General features: G+C 44.0%; 1 protein-coding gene across 1 annotated transcript in view; it reads left to right on the plus strand.

Moving 5' to 3' along the window:
• The window catches only part of LOC102761822 (kalirin), a gene marked incomplete at its 3' end in the record, with an annotated part of 239,793 nt that overhangs the window by 630 nt on the left and 227,445 nt on the right, over positions 1 to 11,718 (plus strand). The gene's annotated exons all lie outside the window — the stretch shown is intronic.

The following is an 11,718-nucleotide window of genomic DNA, read 5'->3' on the forward strand; positions in this document are numbered from 1 at the left end:
AGGTAAGCCCTGTCTCGCAGGGCTGCCGACAGAACCCTGAGAAGCAGTGCAGCAAGGAGAAGGGTCCCTGCAGCAAGCTGCTGGGGGCAAACCAACACAGGCTCACATCTCAGTTCTGCGGCTCCCCACCTCTGTGACCCCCGCCTGACTGAGGTGGCCTTTCTGAGCTGGTTTCCCCATCTGTAAATGGGCATGGTAAGACCTCTCTGCTGGGGTTGTTGTGGACTTATTATTTACCTCATACCTGTAAAACACACAGCATAATGACTGGTGCACAGTAGGTGCTCTGTAAGTGTTCTTTCCTCCTCCCACGCCTCTCAGCATCTGGAGCTACAGCACCTGTCCTGAGGACAGCTCCCTTTGTGGGTTGTCTGTGGGGAGAGCCGGTGCAGCACTTGCAGTTAGTGGAAAGGGAAGGGAAAGTTCCGTTTTATTCTTCAGATTAACTTGACCTTAAGACAGTCCACCATAAAATATTAATGCCACTTAAATGTCCTGGTCATGTGACACAAATCCAGACATTGCATTATAAGGAAAAGCCATTGGTTTAACAAAATGTTTAGTGTTATTTTTAAAAAGCTTTGGCTCCTTTAAGAGGTTTTGATGAGAATGAGATCAAACTGCTGACGGAAAAGATGGTGCTGGGGAAGCCCTGCTGCCTACCCCAGTGTGCGTTCATCTCCATCGGGAACGGGCTCAGGTGTGCCAGGAGGTCAGTACCAGCTGGAAGCAGAGAGCTGCACAGAGCAGGGCTCTTATCGAGGAGAAATCAAAGATGGAGGAAACCGAACCAGCACATGTGAAAAGCAGTCTCTCCCTAGTATTGAGAAACAGGCCAGCGGGAGCTCCGACTTGAGATGAGATGAGAATGTTAGGAAGAGAGCCAGAACTTCGAACGGGTGGAAATCATAGCCCCGGGGAAGGGGAAAGGAGACCACAGGTGTGAATCCCTCTTATCTGTGTGAGCTCAGGCCAGTTCTTAACCTCTCTGTGCTCCTTTCTTCCATTAGAGAAGGGGATGGTGGTGATAAGGGTAGCACGAACTCAGAAAGTTGCTATAGGGGTTCAGTGAGATGCTTATCCTAGTGCCTGGCATGAAGAAAATGCCTCTTAAATGTTAGTTTTCATTACCAAGACAATTAATTTTTATTCTCCCACAAACATTTCAGGACAGATAGGAACAGGTGGTATGTGATCACCAGGAGCTGAGAAAAGCCCAATTAAGAATAATTAAGAATTGTTAGAGCAGCGGTTCTCAATCTGTGGGTCGCGACCCCTTTGGGGCTCCAACGACCCTTTCACAAAGGTCTCCTAAGACCATCGGAAAACACATATGTAATTACATATTGTTTTTGTGATTAATCACTATGCTTTAATTATGTTCAATTTGTAACAATGAAATTGGGGGTCACCACAACATGAGGAATTGTATTAAAGGGTCGCGGCATTAGGAAGGTTGAGAACCACTGTGTTAGAGGCTGAGAGATAATTTATACTTACATGAATTAAAACAAGATTCCAACTGACATATGATGCTAACTATAAGAAGAAACTAGGTGTTAATGCATAAGCTATACTACCAATAATTAAGTTTTATTTTTTAGAAAATGCCTGAGTCCATGACTTAGAAACCAAGGTTTAAGTTTTGGCTCCATTACTTTCTAAGTACGCTTGAATAAATGATTTACCCTCAAACTGACCCTCAGTTTGTTAAACTGAAAAATGGGAATATTAACGACAATATCTATATTGTAGAATTTGGGGGAAATTGTGTTAGTGTTTGTAAAAGTGTCAGGCATTCTTAGAAATGTCAGGTTAATGAATTTATGGGTTGAAGGATTAAGCTGTCTCCTTGATTAAGCAGAGTTGGTTGCCAGAATTGTGTTCTTCCATGCAGGTTTTGTTATCATGTGCAGCTGTAACTGGAAAGCTGATGGTCTTCCATAAACAGTGTCTCTAAGGTTTTCTTTAATGTGAGGCTTTAGACTAACAGTTTCTGACTGTGTAGGGCAACTTATTTCCGGGGGATTGGGTGTTGATTATATTGCCCAGTCTGATTAATGGGCATCACAGTATTACACTTGTACATGTGTGCACACCCACATCCATGTTCAAGCAGCATTTTTGGATATAGCGCCTTCCCTTTAGTAACTAATGTTAGCTAACATTGTATAGACAATGGCATGCTTTAACATGGTATGCTAGACTGAGCTAGCTCATGGGAGATGCTCATAAATATTTGTTGAATGAATGGATAAGTGATGAACCGATCCTTCCGGGCAGTGAACAAAATCCTCTTATATCTCTCTTTAGAGTAACAGAATTTAGCTCCCTTCATCTGTTTTAGGGTTTTATGTTATTTCACCCAGACATTGTCATGCCTCATGTCATCTTGAAAGTAACAGCCTCAAGAAAGTGAGGAGGGAATAAGAAATGAGTAGAAGTGGGAAATGATGAGTTTAGCCCAGGAAGCTGAAATAATCGACAAGCTGTGCACCAGCCTGAGTCATTCCCTTGGCTACGACTGGGGGATAAATGGATCTGTGGTTTGACACACCTAGGAAAATGCATTAGAACACATCATAGAGCAGAAATAAACTTTATGAAGGGATGACAGTGTATGCTTGGTGATTGCAAACCAATCTTTTGTCTCCCCCCAAAGCAAAGGGATTGTTTTCCAGGACTGTAGTTAACGATATGTAAGGATTTATATGGTAATGAACTGCCAGCTTGCACAGAAACATGACTTATTTCATTAATAGCAGATGCTGTTTTTACAGTGTTTGTTGCTGGGCGTTTGCCACTCTGCTGGGTATTTGTTACAGTGACTACGGAGATGGTTCCTATGGTGGGATTGTCCATCAGAAGAAAGATGCGACATATGAGTGGTGTATGAGAGAAGAGAAGTAACATTGCTTTTTGTTGTTGAGTTTTGGTGTATCCATGGGAACCTGACAAGTGAGGTGGAGGTTTATATTTCTTTGTTCACCTGTTTTTATGGTAGTGAAAGGGGAAGAGTGAAAATACTGTTGTTCTTTATTTATAATGTGTCCGGCAGTGTTTCCCAGGTGTGGGAACCTCCGCCCCTCATAGTGCATGATGTATGTTCAGGCAGTTTGCAGGGGGTTGCTGGGGGTTCTCCTGCTGGTCACTGCCTGGCACTGTCTGAAGAACAATCTGACCTGCCTGCTGAGCTGTCTACCCCCTGCCCCCATCCCATCCCATCCCATCCCATCCCATCCAGTGCAGGCCCACCCTTCCCTCAGATCTCCCCTCATTCCCACCTCTTTGCCTGTCTTTTCCTTTCCACCAGCCCTACCTGGGCCTCACTCTGCCCTGCCTTCATCTCTGGTCCCCAGATGGCCACCTCCTCCAGCCTCACTGTTCCTTCAGTCCTTTCTCTCCTTCTGCCCCTAGGGCTCCTTTAAAGGCACAGCTCCACACTGCCTGTAACGCCCTTCCCTGGCATTCCTCTCTTATTCTCTAAACCAGGGGTCCTCAAACTTTTTAAACAGGGGGCCAGTTCACTGTCCCTCAGACCGTTGGAGGGCCGGACTATAGTTAAAAAAAAAACTATGAGCAAATTCCTATGCACACTGCACATACCTTATTTTGAAGTAAAAAAACAAAACGGGAACAAATACAATATTTGTATTTGCATGTGGCCCGCGGGCCGTAGTTTGAGGACCTCTCTCTAAACCATTGCCAAGCCTCCATCGCTTCTCACCCCTATGTGTGGGCCAACTTTGCCATGTGGATCCGGGGTTTCCCGCCCTGAGCCAGTCTGCCCCTTCCTGACTTCCCTGACTTCTGACTCTGAGTGAGTGCATTTTCTTCCTAGGAGCCAGTCTTCTCTTCTTTTGCTCCTGCCTATCAGCCCCATTCTACTAGTTTATTTTAAAAAGAAATTTAAGTAAAAAATGGAGTTGAATTAAAACATTATAAAGGAAATAACTGCAGGAGGTCTGTGAATAAGGTGAAATGGGGACAGAAGTACAAAAATGACTGTGGAAAACTTAAGTGATATGTTGAATTTACAACATAGACTTAAGGCTGCTAATTTCTCCTTGGTTCTTCGTCTACATTCCTGTAGCTACCACAAAGAGCTTTGGATTCTGGGTTAGAAACCACTGGTTCTCATCTCTAGGATGTACAGTATTAGATACATCTGGGAGCTCTTAGCACAATGTCCAGTTCCTCCCTCCTCACATCTCTCAGCCAATTACATTAGAGTTGCTGGAAAGAAGGCTGGAGACTGGCATGTTTAAAGAGCTCTGAGGCCGATCCTAATGACAGCGCAGGCTGAGAAGTGCTCCATGCCATCCTTTTCCCTGGATGTCAGAGAGTAGAGGCAAAATGACTCTTCAGCAAAGTAAGAAAATAAATGAGAGATCAGTCACTGTATGAGAATAATAAACACAGGCATGAACATAGGACTGCACTAAGAAACAAAATGTAAAAGAACACAATCCTTTGTCTATGATTTATGGAACTTTCTTCAGAAACTTCAACCATTTTCTATCACTGCCTAACTTTATATTTCCAGAGAAAAATTTACCTGTGCCCCAGGATGTTGCCTGGCCCCAGCTTGCCTTGGGTTTGTCCCTCTCTGTTCAGGCTGCCTAGGGCTCTGGAGATTGAGACGATGTCAAACAACAACAAAACAGCTTTCCTTACCTTCTTAGTATAACTTCAGTAGGTGGGCACTGTCTGTGTTCAGGTTCCAACTAGAGAAAGAAAAACCCCTTTTCCCTTCTGGATAGATGGGCGGTGAGGACAGGAACTCACATCAAGCCTTCATGGTGTTGGGCTCTTCTTCAGCCAGGAATCCACTTGTGTTTCTCACTGAAGTTCACCTCTCCCTGTGTGGCCATTCTCTGTGCCTCAACCTTCAAATCTTCCAAAGGTTTGAATCCAAGGATTGGCTGCCCAGGGGCAGTGCAGGGTCAGGAGGCAACTGGCCCTCACGGCCGTAGCTCTCAGAGCACCATGATCTTTGGTCTCTTCCTTCCCATGCCTAAAGCCTTTTTCCTGGTCCCTGGTTTCCTGTCACTGACAGATGCCCTGCCTTTGGCTTGCTTGCTGCTCAGCTCTGGTGCTGACTGGGTCAGACTTGGTATCTCTGCTTAGTCCATTTCCTAGCCTGCCATGGACTACCAGGCTGGATACCCATCTTAGTTTAGGTTGTCCTGCTCTTGTTAGCTGTTGCATATATGCGCCTGCATGATGCGTGGCTTCTTTGAGCCAGCTGTCCTGACTTGTTCCTCCCCTCCTGTGGTCAGTAGGAAAAAGGAAAGAAGAGCGTGCAGTATGTGTATGAAAAGTGCATCGGATGGCTCTCCTGTCTTGGGAATCTCCTAACTAGAAGAAGTTAGGTTGTAATCACGTTCCCATTTGAGCTGAATATTCATATAATAAATAAAGAAGTTACTTTAATTTAGCTTTTTAAGTCACAAAGAGGTATCTCTTAGAGTTATTTAATTGACTTTTGGCACAAGTACTTTTCTAAAGGAACCAGGCCTCTTGTCCAATAAACAGGTTGAACACAGCTTGAAACACTATCCCAGAATAATCCCCTGTTGTTCCACATTAGTGCCTCCCCAGCAACCTTCATATTTTCTGTGCTTCCACTTGAAATGCTTGAAGTTTCCCCTTTTACGGTTAATCCACATCCTACCCTTTCCAAACTTCAAAACCCCCATGTCCTCTGGAAAAAGTTCACTAGATAATTATACCTGGTTCTCTTCAGAGACCTGTGGGCACTTTGGTGCAAGGCCGGTGTTCCATGATTCTCAGTGTGCTACTGTGGGTAGTAATAGGACACATCTCATGGGGGTTGTTGTGGGCATTGAAAGAGTTAATATGTGTGGTCAGTGCCTGGAACCGAAACGTGCTCAGTAAGTGTGTGCTGTCCTTCCAGGCAGCTGCTGCTTTTAGGAGCTTATTTGCTTTTAGGGGACCCTTTCCCTCCATTGAAAGTAGAGCTTCCATGAGGGCATGTTCTTGTACCACCATCCCTTTGTAGTCTCACCTAGACATGGAGTTTGTATTCTAATAGGAAAACCAATACATAACTTTGGTTAATAGAGTGTCTGAACTCTCCAGGGAATGAAGAAAAGGTACTGATTATCATTGACTTGTTAAGGAGAGGAAAAAAGATAACTGTAATGATTTGATAATTCCAATGTCTTATCCCTTTTGGTCCACATTGTGTCTCTTTGAGATTGGTTACTTTAGCTCCCATTTCACAGATAGAAAACAGGTTTGTAGATGTTAAATACTGTACCAGAGTTACAGAGCTGCTGGGAGAAGAGTCAGTCCAGGACCCCTGACTCCATCTGGGACGAGTTCTCTCTGATACCTGCTGTCATCCAGGGGAGGTGACAGTGGGGGGGGGGGGAATCCCCATCCTTCATCGTTCTCTCTCTCCAGCATGCATGTTAAACTGGGGTGTCTGCCCATTTCCCTGTCAGCAGAGAGTAGAGCATATCAGTGGGATGTCTTGTCTGTGGTGTGAGATCACTAGACAAGATATATCTAGGCCAAGTCCTGGGGGAAGGACACCGATAGCTGCTCTGTGAGGTCCTGGTGTGGTGTTTCCATCAGGGGGCTGGAGGTTACTGTGATGTGAGAACAGTAAAGCAGCACTTCTCTGGGTGTGGCTTGGCCTCCCAGGGCCTGGCCTTCTGTTGTCGCATATTCAGCCATTGCTTAGAGCCACGGGCAGTGGGGCAGCGGGGTAGTTGGGCAGCTGTGTCCCTGGGTGGTCAGGAAGCCAACCAGATTCCAGTGTAAATGATGGGTTTGCTCTTCACCTTATGGATAGAGGTGGCTTGTTATCAAAGAAATTGTCAAGGCAATAAATAGTGTCATTATTAGTGGCAGTAGTAATAGTATCCACTAAGTGCCCAGACATAACAGGGGGTGTTTAAGGAGTAGGATTCCTGCCTTCAGTGAGCTCACAATTCAAACTCCTAAAAGATCAACAACTAGCAGCAACTTCTCTGAGTCTCTGTTGGCCCCTCTATCAAATGATGGATTACTTATAAGGATTCCTTCTAGTTTCATGGTTCTGTGTGGACAATACCTGCAAAATAATATACCTACAACACCTACGGTATATCTATGTGACCCCACAAGATATTATTTCATGTTAAATTGCTAAATGAATGCTATGAATTCACAAGAAGGATAGATATTTGGGTCTGAATGAAGGTGTGAATGCCCACTCATTCAACAAATATCTTCTAAGGATCGACTATATGCTATGCCTTATTCAAGACTCTGGGAATACAGTTCTGAAGAAGACAGTCTTCATGAAGCTTTAAAGTCTAGTGGGGGAAACAGACAAGGACAAATAACACAGTAAATAATGCAATGGCAGGTAGAATAAAGAGGGAAGAACTGAATTAAGCTTTAGTAGTGCTTAATGATGAGGAGGGAAGTTGGGGAGTATAGACTGTCTAGAGTGCCTGTGTGGTCAGAGTTAAGTTTGCGAGGACAAATTGAGGCCACCTTATGAAGAGTCTTGCTTACATGTCAGGTTAAAGGCAAATGATGGCAGGATAGTAGCATTCTCTTATAAAAATGTATTGAGCAGTTTCCACATATCAGGCTGTAGAGAAGGTGCTGGGACTACAAAGAAGCATAATGTGTTGTAATGGCAGAACCAAAAGCCCAATTCCTTCATGCAATTGAAGTGTGGCTGTTTCTACAGAGCAGTTAGGGTAGGAGATAATAGCTCAGGAAGACACTACAGGGGAAAATGTGACTAGTATAGACTGATCTTAGAAAGTGTGGACACTAGGGGACAGAATCAAAGGAATGGGAAGCGTATTCCTAAGGGTAGGAGGAGAGTGGGCTATAATAAATTCATGAAAGTAGAGAAGGGACAGTTAGGGATCCCCATCTGTAGGGACATGGGGCAAGGTTGATGGGTTTGGTGACAGAAGGCATTGATGACTACTCACAGCATTGTTTCAGCATCCTCGTAGAGGAAAAACCAGATTGCGGTGGTAGGAGGTGGTGAGGGTGAGGCAGCATCAAGCACATATTGTTTGTTTGAGAAATATGTCAGAAAATGCATGGTAAAATAGAATGGTGGTTGGTGGGACATTAGGGGCAAGATGGTTTTATTAAAGAAGGGAGGCCTGGCCTGGCTGGTGTGGCTCATGGGTTGAGAGTGAGCCCTTGAACCAGAAGGTCATGGTTTGATTACCAGTTGCAGGCTTGATCCCCTGTACAGAACATGCAGGAGGCAGCCGATCGATGTTTCTCTCTCATTGATATTTTTATCTTTCCCTCTCCCTTTCTTTCCCTCAAATCAATTTTAAAAAATACATTTTTTTAAAGAAACAAGGGAAACTGAATGTGTTTGAGGCTAGGGGAGGAGGCTAATGACAGCGAGAACTTTGAAAGTGATGAACAGAAATGGATTTATTAATTCATTCAATAAATACACATTGAGCACCAATAGTTTCTTCCAGTTCTATTTGGTGGTGTTACAGCATGAATAAGGCATGAAATCTTCATGAAGTTTCCATTCTAATGAGTGAGGCCGACAATGCACATGTCATATAATAAGAGGTTGTGATAAGTGCTGTAAAGTGTCACAATGACCTGGAGGATGTAGGGATGGGTTGAATAAAGAATGCAGATAGAAGTGGTAGACTGGAGGAGGGAGAGTGCTTCCTTTGTTGGAAGGAAGGAAGAAAGGGGTGCTTAGAGAGCTATTTTTAAATAGAAAAAAGGCAAAAAAAATTGAGGAAATGTAATTCAGATAGCTTTCATACTCTTAAGCAAAGGAGTAGGCAGTGTCCTGGGCTAAGACCTGAGAGGTGGGATAGATCATGACTTTGGATAGGTCCTTACTTGCTTCATTCAAGCCTCCAACAGCTTTGTGATGTAGGAGGTGTTATTCTCTTTAAATAGGTGAGATAATTGAGGGGACTCAGGGAGGACCCCCATAAACCCATAACTACAGGCAAGGGGGAGGTCTGTCACCTGGATATTCTGCCATTCAGCTGCTCAGAGGGGACTGTTAATAAGTGAGGAACCAGGAGCCTGTTAGTATAATCAAGAGATCAGTTCCTCCTCCTTACTCATACAAAACCCTATGCTGGGCCCTGAGGGAAACCCTTGGATAAGAGACAACATCTGAGCCTGGACTGTGTTAAAAACTGATAAATCAAGCCATCAGCGCGTATTTTCTATCAAGCATACTGTCCTTGTGAGTATTTGGATTTTAAAGGATTTAAATAGAGCAGGGAAAGGGCATTTAGGGTGAGAGAAGATGCAGTGCAAACACGGTAGTGATTCAGAGTGTAGGTGTAATCAGAGAAGGCTGGGCTTTATCAGATAAAAATGAATTTACTGGTTGGAGAGACGGCATTGGGTCAAACAAGATTAGTGGTAAGAAGAGGTTTTTATTTAGCATTTTATTTGCCTCCATAACTTTACCCCCAGCAAAAGAAGAAAAACACACAGCTGGAAGAGATCTCTCATTTAAGAGGTGAGGAAACTGAGCTCAAAGAGATGATTTCACTTTCTAAAGTCATGCAGCTAGTTGTTGGCCGAGCCTACATATGAAGCCAGGGCACAAAAACTCCTAGTTGAGGCTTCTATCCATTACATTCCCCTGTGGTTTCACCTCAGGCCTGCCCCTTTTACGTGCTCAGCAGCCCTGATGCATCATTGCATGTGGAAGAATGGGCAGACTGGAGAATTTATGGGTTTGAAGGGTGTCTAGTTTAGATTTGGCGTTTGAAGGCTCCAGGCAAAATTTCTAAGAAGCCCAAAAGCAGGATTGTATTTCTTTCTCCGTCCTCCCTTGTTATTATCATGAAAAAGAAACGGAGGAGAGTTGGAAGTGGCACCTCCTGGCTCTCCCAGTCTATTGCAGATCGCCCTCTAAAGAACCCAGCCCAGGGCAAAGGCAGACTGCCTTCTAAACCCAGCCAAGGAGGAAGAATTGGCATGGGGCTTTTAATCTATGTTCAGACCAAATGAAATCTGTTAGATGGGATAATGAGCTCCATATTTTATAGACTATTTTAAGCCTGTCTCAAAATAAAGTACAGGGCTAGGGGTGGAGGAAGGACGTAAGTCTTGGAGACAAAATGCCATGGCTTACTCATCAGTGTTTTCATTTTAATGATCCCAACCCCAGCACAAGTCCCTCAGTGACACTGTAATGAAAACCACATTTTTTTTCCTTGCTGGAAGTTTCAGGATGAACACAATCAAGTGGTTCAAGACATAATTAAAGTTACAAACTCCCATCCCCAGGAAAGCCTAGACCTTTCACCCCAGGGGGGCTCATCTAGAAACACTGTGGTTGCAAAGCAGTTGAAATTATGGAGACATTTCTGCCCCCAATCTCTGGCCCACTGCAGCTTCTTTTCTGGGCCTTCCCTCCCCTTCTTCTTAACCACTGCCCCATTCCTGGGAAGAAATAAAACATAAATAAAGAACCCTGGTATTGACTCCTTCCGTGCCAAAGGGAGCTAATCTCAGTCGGATTGCTGTGCCTGCAGAGGGATGGACAGAGCTGGCAGAGGCTGGACACGTGTAGCATGAAGGGCAGGGAAGGGAGTCTGACAGTAGATGTGGGATACTGGCAGGGGGAGGTGCATGTGTCATCAAGTTGGTATGGGAGGGAGGCAGGGAATATTCCGCACATTAAAGGTTGGAAAATCTACCTCATAGGAATGTCTTGAGGACCGAAGAGAACAAGGTGGCCCCTTTTCTGGTGTTTGGACATTATGGGCTTGAGAGCTCTCTCAGTTTGTGTCTCCTTTGCCTTGACAAGCTTTCTGAATATGCCAAGATCAAAGTTAAGAAACTTGGCACGGCCAACTGGATTATGTGAGCTTATTTTTTCCCCCTGTTAACCACATCTTGAACACCTGGAAGATATAAGATAGTGGGAACTTTTAGTGCATGTATAGAAACTTACTCTCTGGCCAGTGTCAGTCCAATCTTATCCATGTAGGGAAGGTTCTAGTCAGCACAAGGAACAACAGAAGGACTAGGATATTTGCCCTTGTCTGGCTTGGTACCATACTCTGCCCCTGATGGTAGTGATTCTGGGATAGAACAGGATGAGACACAGTGAGGCTGTCCGCTTGGCTTCTTAGAGATCATATCACTGCTTCATTTCTCTTCTCACTACCCCCATCACCAGAGTCATGGTCATAATGTCACCTTCAGGAAGATGTACTGATGAATACATTTTTGATTCATCTATCAAGGTTTAAATACCTCTCTGAGTCTCAGCTTCCTCATTTGAAGAATTAGGGTAATATCTATCTGTAGTAGTTATAGGAGCCATTAAATATTTCCAGTTTTCCACCTTCCAGTTACATGGTAAGACTGTACTTCTCTATACATTTGACCATGTGACTTGCTTTGCCTAATGGAATGTGAACAGAGTTAGGTGTTTGATTTTTAAATGGAAGCTTTAAAAGATGGTATACTATGTACTTCATTGTCCCACTGTTTCATGGATTGTGGAAGTTGTGTTGGCATAAAGCCTCCATCAGCCTGAGACTCTGAGTGACTATGAGCTTAACCCTCTGCTGAGCCAGGTTGAATATGTGGGATGAACAAGAAATAATCATCTTTTCTGTTAAGCTACTGACATTTTGAGGTTTGTTTGTTTGTAGTCATAGTCTATCAAGCCTATATTGATTGACATATTACTTTATAAAGTTTTTT

The sequence above is a fragment of the Myotis davidii genome, unplaced genomic scaffold (genome assembly GCF_000327345.1).
Source record: "Myotis davidii unplaced genomic scaffold, ASM32734v1 scaffold745, whole genome shotgun sequence".
NCBI classification, from domain to species: Eukaryota; Metazoa; Chordata; class Mammalia; order Chiroptera; family Vespertilionidae; genus Myotis; species Myotis davidii.